The 12,761-nt window shown below is 43.1% G+C and overlaps 1 protein-coding gene and 1 long non-coding RNA gene across 6 annotated transcripts in view; one reads left to right on the plus strand and one right to left on the minus strand.

The window, feature by feature from the left end:
* Positions 1-12,761, plus strand: part of PACRG (parkin coregulated) — a 486,879-nt gene that overhangs the window by 152,665 nt on the left and 321,453 nt on the right. The gene's annotated exons all lie outside the window — the stretch shown is intronic.
* The window catches only part of LOC106731451 (uncharacterized), a 126,431-nt gene continuing 114,008 nt past the window's right edge, over positions 339-12,761 (minus strand). The window contains exon 3 of the long non-coding RNA XR_001367728.3: positions 339-8,245. This is a non-coding gene — a long non-coding RNA (uncharacterized LOC106731451). The remainder of the gene's footprint in view (positions 8,246-12,761) is intronic.

The raw sequence follows: 12,761 nt of genomic DNA on the forward strand, positions 1-12,761 counted from the left end.
TATTGGCTACATTTACGCTGGCATGATTTTCCGGAAATGCTTTTAATGGAAAAGTTTTCCGTTAAAAGCATTTTCGGAAAAGCGCGTCTAGATTGGCAGGACGCTTTTTCGCAAAAGCACTTTTTGTGGAAAAGCGTCCGTGGCCAATCTAGACACACTTTTCCGCAAAAAAGCCCCAATCGCCATTTTCACGATCGGGGCTTTTTTGCGGAAAACAGTACAGTGCTGTTTTCACTGGCCCTCTTGCGGAAATGATTTGCTCAAGAGGGCTTTTGCCCGAACGGGAGCAGCACGGTATTTCCGCAAGAACACTGACGATCTTACATGAGATCGTCAGTGTTCTTGCGGAAATTCAAGCGGCCAGTGTAGACAGCTGGCAAGTTTTTCCGCAAAAGCAGCTGCTTTTGCGGAAAAACTTGCCAGTCTAGACACAGCCATTGTGAACGAAGTTTTCTTTAAGTTTTAAGGGAAACAGTCCCCCATTGCCATCCAAGTGTTGCATATAATGTGTGGCTTATAGGGAATTTTAATATTCACTTTCATGCTCACTAATCAGCAGAATCTCTATGCTGTTAATTATTTTCCCTGTGGCTTGCTGTAGTATCAGACAGAAAAAAATATGTTTTATTTGTTTGTTAAAGATATATCCACTAAAATATATTTGCAACTATTGACCCATCTGTCTGCTTTCTCATATTTGTAAGGTCTTTATGAGAACAATCTATGCCTGTATTAAGGGTGTCCTCAAGGAAAACATGAGAAGGGAACAGTCAGGCTTTCATAAGGGATTCTCCACAGTGGACCATATTTTTGTGGTCACACGGATGACCAAAAAGTGTACAGAGTACAAGATCCCACTATGTTTGTTATTCATTGACTTTTAAAAAGCCTTTGACTTGGTGGAACAAAATGCAGTATTAAGTGCTCTCCTTTCACAGGGTGTTTCCCCTGTGTATGTTAGAATCATACAAGATTCCATGATGGATGTAAATATGGAAATCATGCTTTTTGATGATCCCTTCAGGCATAAAGCAGGGGAACATTTGTTCACTAAAGTTGTTTGCCAGTGTCCTGGAAGATGTCCTGCGGAAGATCAAAGTGAAAGATAGATTTCTGATTGATGGCGAGGTTCTTCAGATCCTCCTTTTCACAGATGTCATTGTCCTAATTACTTTGAAACCCACAACATTGCAAATCCTCCTCAATGGCAACAGTAAGAATGCAAAGGAGATTTGCCCAACCATCCGTACTGGGGAAAAAGGGGGATGAAAAATGCATAGTCGGAATACTTCATGCAGTTGGATGGACAGACTGTCGAGCTGGTAGATCAATATGTGTATCTTGGACAAGTATTGCAGATGGACAATGGCTTGGGTCCAGAGTTGAGCAGGAGGAAGAGGTTGGACTGGATTGCCTTTGGGAGTCTGCATAGTGTTTTTGTCCATCCTAAACTTTCCACCACTGCAAAAGTCCACCTCTTTAACACAAGTATCTTTCCAGTAATGCTCTATGGCTGCAAAACCTGGAACATGATGCTTACAGAAGAATTAAAGCTGCAAGTCACCCAAAGAGCAATGGAAAGATGCATGGTGGGTGTAAGTAGGCTACATCATGTTACTATCGATTATTGGCACTGTGGAGGTGTAAGCACTCCCCGTCACTGGGGTGACCACCTTCTGGGGTGCAGATGCTGCCTCCCTGGCCCCAAGGGGGTTGGCTGTCACTATAATCCAGAGCACTTCACCAGTCTCTGGATAACCCCGAGTCCATAAGTGGCCCAGCTCGCCAGGCAGCATGGCCCAATGGCCAGTCAGTATATATAGCCCTCAGTTCAGGGTAGTATATCTTACTGGTTAGAGTAAATACATAGCCCTCAGTCCAGGGTAGTATGGCCTACTGGCCAGCATCAATACAGTTGGGGGCTAATGCCCTGGTAGGGGGACCTGGGCCCACCCTGCTCCACCAAGTCCCAACCTAGGGCCCTGTGAGTAGCAGCACAGTCTGCCACTCCGTTGGCACTTCTTCCTGAGATTCTGCGGGTTTTGTGGCTGTCTCCTGGGTTCCCGGTTCTCACCGCCAGGGTGGCTGGCAGCAACAGTTCAGGATCTCTGGCAGGAGGTCCTTCTTCTTCGCTAGTCACCCCACCCTGAGCTGCTCTGCTGCCTTTCATACTGTTCCAGCACTTGGAGCATGCACAGTCTGGGTGAAGGGGTGGGACTTCCTCCACCCACAGTCTTAGCCTCCCCCCCACCTTCAGTACGGTGTATGAATTCCCTATCACAAGTGCCCAAGAAGCGGTATCAATGATATCATCCAAATTATGCATGATTAGAAAAGGAGATGGGCTGGTCATGTAGCAAGACTGAGAAACAACAGATAGACAGCACGTATACTTCATTGGCATCCACAAGATGTAAAAAGAATGGGAGGAAGACCTGCAGCTCATTGGGTGGATCCTTTATGGAAGGACATGGATGAGATCTGCACAAAACAGGACTGCATGGAAAAGCTGCAATCTGCATTACTGGCAAGACTATTCACCTTGATGAAATCATGCATCTTCCAAGTATTCCAACTATCCACTAAAAATAGCCTTTGGATAACAAATTATGTGCTACAGGACATCATGGATGCTTGAAAATTAGTGCTGGTATTGTAACCCAAAGCTACTGAATTAACAAGTCAATTTTTATATTTTATTTAAGCATATATTCTAATTAAATGCTTTAATTGAAGAGTCATTTATTGACTCTTTTTCTGTGTTTGAAAATATTTTATCATTTTGTGCAGGTATTCATACTTTAAGAATTATTTATTAGCTAAAGACTAGTAGAAATAAGCCACTTCAAAAGAAGTCAAATTTTAGTATTTAGAGTGGAATATAGATTTAAAAGTCAGATATAAAATAATTGCTTAGTTTGGTGGGTTAATACTGCTTTTTGCAGTGAATACCAGCTTGTAATGAAGACTAAAAGCATTAAAGTGCAGTTCTACTTTGAGTTATTGTGCATGTGTTCCACTCCTGGGATATGTCTAGACTTCATCCCTGTGTCGGCAGAGGGAGTCAGATTAGGCAGGTCGACATTGCAAATGAGGCAGGGATTTACATATCCTGTGCCTAATTTGCATAAAAATGGCCACCATGTTTTGCTGAATCAGCACTTTGTTGGCAAAAACCAGCAGTCTAGAGGGGGATCTGTCGAGAAAGAAAGCCTTTTTCGACAGATCCTGTAAACCTCCTTGTAGGAGGCATATGAGAGAGGCTTTCTTTCTCAAAAGATCCCTGACAATCTACTTTGGGTCTAGAGCCAATTTAGTGTCTAGAAAGTCCTATTCTTCAGAGTTGGCAAGAAACTCCTTCATAGCTTCATCTGCATCCTCAGAAGAGAGGAGTGGCAAAGAGCACTAATCCCCAAGGTGAATTGCAACATAGCTCTCCATAACCATAAATGAGTAGGCACAACACAGGAGGTAGTTCAAGAGCCAAAATGAGTTCCACTGACACCTCATCACTGAGTGATCATTATAACACCCCTATTTAGCTTCTGGATGCTGCTGAATACCCAGTGCCAATGACTATTGAATAAAGAGCTTTGTGCCAACACAAGTGGCACCAGAAAATGTTGGTATCAACACTTCGATCACACAAGCATACTATTCTGGCATTATCCTTGAAAACTCTGGTACCAAAGGGCTTTGGCCAGAGTGAACTATCCACAGTATCAAAAGCACTGGTACAAGCTACTGGTTTGGACCTCTCTTGTCTGGCACCTTCGGGACCTACTTCAAAGTAGGAATAAGAGATCCTCCGGAATAGGGCTTTATTCCGGATGATCGGGCCAGTCTAGACGCTTTTTTTCCGGCTTTTCCCCAAGCCGCAAAAAAAGCGGCGGACATGTTTATTTAAATCCACAGGGGATATTTAAATCCCCCGCGGATTTCCCTAGTCCCACTTTCAAAATTAGCATGCCCCTTCCGAAAAAGGGGCCAGTGTAGACGTAGCCGGGGATTTGCTGGATCAGGGAAGGTCCCTCTTCTCATGGCCCTGCCCAAAGAGATTATAAATGGTAAAACAAAAGTAATTCTTTTTACTGAAATGAGACCTAGATTTTTATGGTTTATAGATTGCTTTTTATTTAAGGATCTGTCTCCTGTGTCCAATGGGCCATTTCTCCAAAATCATCAGGACAAGCAATCTTTAATGGGATGCATCATGAAAAGATTAATCTGAAGAGATTACTTAATAGCAGAAAGTTGATGCGTTACTTAAATCGAGAAGACTAACTAGTATATTTAAAGAGTATGGAAGAAATAATGTTTGTAAAATGCTTTTGAAAATGAAAAAAGGAGTACAATGGATAAATGTTTCAAAAGTGCCAAGTCCCATTGAGAGTCAATGGAATTTAGGCATACTTGTCACTAAAAGACTCTTGACACCTTTACCCATTGCCTGTATATGGTTCCAAGCTAAAAATACCACCCCTTCCCCCTTCATAATGTACTTCCCCATCACTATATTGATTCCCATATAGACATGGATTTCTAGCAGCATATTCTACTGGAATGGGTAGAATCTTAAAAATCAGGAACTTTACAGTGTCCTATTTTCACAAATATCATAGCAAAAAAAATTATATCCAAAGTGTGAAAATTCCACATTTACATCAGGAATTTGTCCACAGGATCGCTTTTTGCATTTGCAAAGGTTCTTGCACATTTTTCAAAAACTGAGCCTTCTTAAACCCCTTCAAAACATGCTTTATAAAAGGTTATTTTTATCCAAACTTGAATGTTTGGGGCCATTAGATGGGCCATTAGATCTTGGGGCCATTAGATGCAGAATTATTTGCTAAACTCCCCCAGCTTATTATTTGAGTCCATCTGAATTTAGTATTAGAAAGATACATTTCTTCCAGGAGTGAACTTTGTTTTTCATAATTTGATTTATTAATTATATACCTAAGACTCTTCTTTCTTATAAAATAGCCCTTTTGATTACTAGTACCTCTGCTAGAAGGGACAGCAAAATTATTACTCTGTCCTTCAATGAAGAAAGCACAAGATTAGGAATCATGTCTAAGTTTTTCTGTGGAAATAAATTCATCCTTTCATATCAACCAAGACATCTCTTATTTAGCTTTGGCACATCCTCATCTTCAAATAAGAAAAATTTTTAGTGTAAGATAAATCTTCTCATATTTAAAATGTTACCTAGATATAACATACCCTTATCTAAAAATATTTTATTTCCCGGGAAGAATTTGATGCAATCCAAGAAGTTACTCATCTGAGTTATGAAAAGAAGTAAATCTTATGTTCAAGGGACTTAAGTCAGATCTTCCTTGTCCTACCACAAAAAACCACATAGCTAGATAAATCTTCCTGCAGTGATTTAGAAATTCATTCATTTAGTCAAGATCTTCAATGCCAGCTAGGTAGTAAAGGCAGAAATCTAATGGTCTGGACTCATAGACTTAATGAGACAAAAGAGACATCTTCTCTACTGTGAAATGGGTTTATTCTAGTCATATTCATCAGTCTGGTGCCTTTCTATCTAGATTTTATAGTATATTAAAATATAAGAGGTTTTTCCCTTTAATTTTTAGATAAGACCTTATCTTGAAATAATCCATAGATAGTGTATTGCTAGGAAATTTGGTGGAAATTGGTTTAACTGTGGGCTAGTATGAAAATAAATGAAAGAAAATATCCTATATCCACAATTGTGAATATGAATAGCAGAATACAATTTTACAATTAAAGAAAAATTTCCTTCATATTTCTCACAATATGCTGTACAACAGATTGGAAAATGTGGATAATCTGGTTATGCTGATGTTATAATAGAACATTGTATTACTAAACTTTTGACCTTAGAAACATTATGTGACAATGAGTTTCATAGTCTATTTCTGCATTGTTCTTGAAGGACCAGGGGGTGCAATAGAGTTGCTGAGCCCCAGGCCAAGATAGGACTGGGGGCAGCTCTGTGTTCCCAGAAGGGGTGAGGCCTTGGGCATTAAGGTTGAGGATTGAGTGCAGCCATCCCTCAGCACTGCCCAGATCATACTAAGACACTTTATACCAGTCCTCAGAGTCACCTGGAGTATGCTGCCCGAGGCTCTAGAATGTGCCACATAAGGCCCCAGTGCTAATTTAAAGGGTCTGTGGCTTCAGTGGCCACCATTGCCACAGTAGCAGCAGCAGCAGTGGTAGCTGGGAGACCTGGGCCCCTTTCCATCACCGGGCTCCTGGGTAACTGCTCCCTTTGCCTCCCCCTCATTGGCAGTACATCTGTATATTTCCACTTGGGGAACACAGGGAAGGAAATACAAGAAAATAATAGTAAAATCTAAACTTAGGAAAGAACATGAAAGCATATTTTGTTTTCTCTCTGAGGTGGTGCAGAAAGAAATGGAACATTGGTGCAGGAGGATATTCCCTTAGGCTATGTTTACATTAGGAAATTATTTCAAAATTACTAAATTTGACTTAACTCCTGATGTAACAAATTCGAATTAGTGTGTCCTCACTATGGGGAACACCTTGAAAATAGTTCGAATTAGTCCAAAATAGCACATGCACATTAAACAGAGCCTATCTAGGACTTACAGCCCCTGGAAGCACTCTGGGCAGGGCACCAGGAGGGTGGATACTTCCTGTGGCTGCTTGGTCTGGCAGGCTGTGCTTATAGGGGCTCCTTTCTATGGCCATGTCTCAGAAGCCACTCTTCTACTGCTTCCCCCCTCATGGGACAGAAAAAGGACACGGTAGGCACATGCCCTCTTGTGCTCTGGTTGCCTTGACAGACACCTCAGCACTGACACTATGGAGCCAGAGCTGCTGCAAAACAGAGCCAGGCTCACAGGCCTCATGCTGCGCCTCATGGGGCAGTACCTCCAAACTGCCTGCATGTTGTTCCAGTAGGATGAAGATGAAGAGGACAAACCCCAGCGTGGCCTACAGGCCCTGCTCAGCCAGGTCCTGGTGCTTCTGCTGCTGCGTATACACCTCATCCCTTGGAAACTGTGAAAAGCTGCTTCTCGTAGAGGGAGTCGAGCTTGGACTGATGGGACCACTTCATCAACATCAATGTTGGATGGTCAGGAAAGGCTCACGATGCCCACATTTTCTGCAACTCATGCCTCTTCCGAAAGTTGCATGCCAGCACTTTTTTCCCTGACTGCACTATGAGAGTCAGGGAGGTGGACATGCCCATCACCATCCTGGGCAATGTAGCCTATACCTTGCTCCCCTGGCTCATGAAGCCCTACATGGGCAGCCTGGACCTCAGCAAGGAGGAATTCAACACCAGGCTGGGCAGGTGCTGAATGATTGTGAAATGTGCATTTGGGCATTTAAAAGAAAGATTCAGGAGTCTTCTCAGCTGTCTGGACCTCAGTGAGTGCAACATCCCCTTCGTGGTGGCAGCCTGTTGTGTGCTCCACAAGCTGTGCAAAAGCAAGGGGGAGACTTTTCTGCCGGGTGGAGAGCCTGAGGTTGAATGTCTGGCAAGGCAGTTCGAGCAGCCAGACACCAGTGCCAGCAGGACAGCACTGCAAGGGGCAGAGAGGCTTTGAAGGAGAGTTTCATGCAAGTCCAGTTCTGAGACTCTTCCCACTAGCTCTTGACAAGGAGCCCCTGTATTCCCCGTGTGTGTCTTTCATCGCCCACTCCCTCCTCCCCGCAGAGCAAACAATAAAGACATCTTTTTTGAAAAAACAGGACTCTTTACAGAGGGGACATACCACAGGGAAGGTAATGGGAAAAGAAGCTGGAATAGGAGAGGAGGGCTCAGGGACGGAACTGGGAGTGACACTGGCCTCTGAGTGGTCTGGAGGCTCTGGCTGCCCTAATGGTCCCACCACCCTGCGTTGTGGGTCCCTGGCATCCCCTGGAAAGTCTTGGAAGGGAAGTCATGGGGTGGGTGGGGAGGTGGCTGGTGGCCCACTCCATGAACAATGCCATGTGCTCCATCATTGAGGTGAGGGTGCTGAACATGGTGTCATGCTGATGACTTCCCAGGGTGCCTTTCTCTCCTCCTGGTCAGCAGCCCACTCCTGGTGCTCCTCTTAATCAGCAGCCCGCTCCATGTGCTCTTCCCTGAGTCCCTGGATGAGGGACTGCAGGCGGACTATCTGATCCCTCATCAGCTCCTCCCATGTGGATTTCTGCCTGCAGATCCTGCTGAGTCAGGTAGATGGAGTAGGAGGTGGAGGACATGCCAAGCTTGCAGCTTTCCCAACTGTGAAGAAAAGTTAAAAGGGAAGTCAGCACAGAAAACACTGTGTATGAAACCTAGACCTAATCTCTGAGCTGCCACCAAAGGTCTCAGTTTAGATGATGGCAATGTGCTTCAAGGAAGCCCATATGTTGCCTAGAAAGTGGACACTTCCCAGCAGAAGCACAGACATCCCAGGGGAGCATCACAACACCCACGACCCAGGGACAAGCAGGCATGGGAAAGTGCTGGCCAGGCCAGGAGTCTGCAAGCAGGACAGGGGTGACTCAGCTTTCTTCTGTGTCCCACACACACTGAGTCTGGCACTGGCAGCATCCCACAGAGAGAGAATTTCTATCCCTGTCCATTCAAGAGGGTGAGCGGTTGGGGATAGATATGTGTCAGTGGCAGACACTGCTTGCCAGAATGAGTGCTCCTGGATTCTCCTGTTCTTCTTCCTGGCAGGTTCTCATAGTCCCAGACTTTTCAGTTGCATATGTGTTTTTTCCATTGCCCACATCATTCTTGTCCCCTGGTATGAACCTTCTCTAATTCTGTAATACCTTTTTAAGATATGGTGACCAATCAACTACACATTACTTCAGATGAGATTACTATTGATTTATATAACAGAACTGTATTATTTTTTATATTTTCTCCTTCCCTTTTCTTATTCATCCTAACATCTTGTTTGCTTTTTTGACAGCAGGGGCACACTGAGTAGAGGTCTTCATTGAGCTGTGTACAGTAATTCTTAGCTCTCTTTCCTGAGTTGTTGTGATTAATGTAGAACTTTGTAAGGTGTATGAATAGTTCAGCTTTTTCCTTCCAATTTCTTTATTTTGCATTCATCGGCATTAAATTTCATCTACTACAGATCTGTTGCCCATTAATCTAATTTGGTTAGGTTCTTCTGAAGTTCCTCATAATCTTCTGTGGATTTGACTATCCTAAATAACTTTGCCATCTCTGACTGGTGCTGCCATACTTCTCACCTCCTTTTCAGATCACTAACAAATATATTAAACAATACTGGTCTTAGGTATTGACCAATTCTGCTGCTAACCCTTTTGCCATGATAAAAAGTACCAATGAATTCCTACTGTTTACTGTGTTTTAGCCTGGTTTTGCTCCATAATAGTACTTTGCCTCTCATCCAATGACTCCTTAGTTCCTTTAGTAACTTCTTGTGAAGAACCTTGACAATGATCTTTTGAAAGTCTAGTAAATTCTGTCAGCCACCTCTCCTTTATCCACTATTTTACTGATCTATTCAGAGTTCTAACAAGTTAGTGAGACATCGTTTTCCTCTACAGAAATAGTTCTGATTAGACAGAATCATATATGTTTTTTGGGGGAAGGGGAGGGCGTATGTATTTTTAATTATAATTTCAACGTATTTACCAGGTGCAGATGTAAGTCTTACTGACCTGTAGTTCTTGGGATCACTCATAGAGCCTTTTGAAATATAGGTGAAACATTTGTTACCCACCAAGCCTCTGTTTTTAATGAGATGTTGTGTATTTTTACTAGCATCTCAGCTGCTCTTCTTTAGGTTTCTTCCAAACTCTTGGATGTATGCCACCTGGGCCTAGTGGCTTATTTCTGTTTCAATTGTCTGTTTGTTCTAGCGCCTCTTCTTTTGATGCCTCAAACTGTGTTAGTAATTCACCTTTATTACCAGGAAGGACCTATTTGAGGGAAGGGATCTCCCCAGTATCCTCTGTGAGGATAATCTGATGAAATTATTTAGTTTTTCAGCAAATAGCAATTAAGGAAGATATCTTAAGTGCCAGATGATTTAGATGGCACACTAACTTTCACAGGATTCATGCTTCAGGTATAATTAAATTGTTCTTTCTTTTTCATCTTTAGCTATTTACTGTTCAGCATCCATGTTACTCGTTCTAATTTCCCACTTACATATTCTCTGCTGCAATTTATGCTCCTGCGTATTGGATTCACTGGAGTTATAGTTCCAACTTTTGAAAAATATCTATTTGTTTCAATTGAGTTGAAATTTGCAAAATAAAGGCTGTGTCACCGTATTGATAACATAATAATAATTTGCATTTCTCTAACACATTCTGCGACAAGGTGTATAGGCTCCACACTGATGAGGAAGAGGCCCGAGAGGCCCATTCATGATACAGAGGAAGCTTTTAAAAAGGAAACTGCAGTCATCAGGGTGGGGAGAGACAAGGAGCAGGATCATGCTAAGCTGCAGACAGAAGAAACAATCCCTGATGCTGTGAAGGGAACTCTTGAGTAGGAAACCTTCACACTGATCCAACTGAATTTGCTTCAGAAACCTAGCCAGAGCAATTTCCCCAAACCCATTATGTTGGGGCTGGATCATTGGCAGAACTATAGATGTGCTTCCCACCTTCACTTTTGCTGGGACCACAAGGAAAGTGTATGAATTCCCTGAATGCAGGGGGTTTGTGACTTTTGTTTTGATCTCACAGAGACCTAATGAGGCCCACAAAGGGCAAAGGCCCCCTTGCAAAAAGTAGGGATCTTGGATGTGCGTTGTGACCAGATAATGTATGTGACTGGGTGTGGTCAGATTCCCCTACCTCTGAGTGAGGAACTGTCACATAATCTGTTACACCTTCCCTTTGAGTATGTCAAAACACTTCACAATCATTAATGTTTATAGGCATATTAACACTTCTCTGAGGCAGATATTTTGCACATGAGGAAACTGGCGTAGAGACCGGGACTATCATAGTGCCCTTTAGTAGGATATGAAAGTACTAAGCATCTCCTGTGAAGACTTCCTCTCAGGAGCAGCCCACTTTTGCTTTTTAACGTGACTGTATTTTCTCCATATACTGAATATACGTATACTTAAATATATATACCATTTCCCTAATCCCTCATATAAAATTTTTACTTTTAAATTTGTAACATGTTTGAGATTAATATTCATTTATTTTATGCACAGTTTACTAAATGTAAAATCATCTCAGGCTTAAGATCTTAGTACCATAGGGCTAAAGGCATTTATCAACACAGTGTAGCAACACTTTCAAGCTATGTTACTATGATTTTTGAAGACTCTCTGAAATTTCTGTGGCTTAGTGGGTTACATCCCTTCTTGATGCAGGAAAGTTAGCAATGTTGAAAAAGACTATGACTAGTTCAGGGGTGGCCAACCCATTTAACAAAGAGAGCCAAAGGCAGCCAGCTTGGGCGCCATTTTTAAAACCCCACAGCTCCGACCCGGCAAGCACAGGCAAGCCAGGGGGGAGCCGGCAGGGGGCAGGAGTCATTTGAGGGGGTTCAGGAATGGCTTCGCAAGCCGCACTTTCGGGGGGCAAGAGCTGCGTGTGGCTCGCGAGCCACGGGTTGGCCACTGCTGGACTAGTTCATAGACATTATACAACATTCTTTGTTCAAATAGATTTAATCCATCTATATATTTTAGAAATGTACATCTGTCTGTCCAGCCATCTGTGAGTCTATAAAAGGACTTTTATACCAAGAGACTCCTTCTAGTGGTCACAAGGAGGACTGGCAGCCTCAAACACAGTTGGTAGTTCCAACCAAATACAGGGTAAAGCTCTTACACTAAGTCCATGATCACCCTAGTGGCCATGCTGGGGTGAGTGAACAGGACCAAAGACAAATTGGGGAAGTCATTCCACTGGGAGGTGATGGGCAAGGATGTGTCTATGTCCAATCTTGTGATGTTTGCCAGCAGGAGGGGAAGCCCAAAGACCAGGTCATGGCACCTCTCCAGCCACTACCCATAATAGAGATTCCATTCCAGCATGTGGCTGTGGATATTCTGGGTTCTTTCCCTAAAAAGAAACCCAGAGGAAAACAGTATGTACTGACTTTCATGGATTTTGCCAGAAAATGGCTTAAAGCAGTAGCTCTATGGATTGTCAAGGGCCAGGGGCTTCTGCCAGGCAGTAGCAGATATTTTTGCTAGGGTAGGTTGGCCCTCAGAAATCCTTACATATAAAGGAACCATTTTCCTGGGAAGATAGGGCATGTCTACACTACAGCATTATTTCAAAATATCTTATTTCAAAATAGTTAATTTGAAATAAGTTATTTCAAAATAACGCATCTACACACAAAATGCATTTCGAAATAGCATTTTGCTATTTCACAATACCGCATACACACTGAGTGGAGACTGATTCGGAGTTAAGGCCGGCCAGAACCAAGTCAAGGTTAGGGCATCAGGTAAGGAGTGTCTTTGTGTGGCTGTTGCCTGAAGCTATCTGAGGCCTGTGCTTAAAGGGACCCCATTATACCAGAGCAGCCGGTTATTAGGTGTCCCTGATTGCTTGCCTGCCTTCCACGTACCCCTCCCTAAGCCCCCATCCTAATGTCAAATAAAACACACATATTTTCAAAAATATAAATCCTCTTTATTTAACAAAACTGGGGGGAGGGATGAAACTCTGGGGAGACTGGGGAAAGGAGGCAGGAGAGGGGAGAAGAGAGGGTGGGAGAGGGGAGGGGGAAAACTGGGAGGAGGGAGCTGGAAGGGGGAAGCAAGGGGAACAAGAGGGAGGAG

Source organism: Pelodiscus sinensis, chromosome 3 (assembly GCF_049634645.1).
Source record: "Pelodiscus sinensis isolate JC-2024 chromosome 3, ASM4963464v1, whole genome shotgun sequence".
NCBI classification, from domain to species: Eukaryota; Metazoa; Chordata; order Testudines; family Trionychidae; genus Pelodiscus; species Pelodiscus sinensis.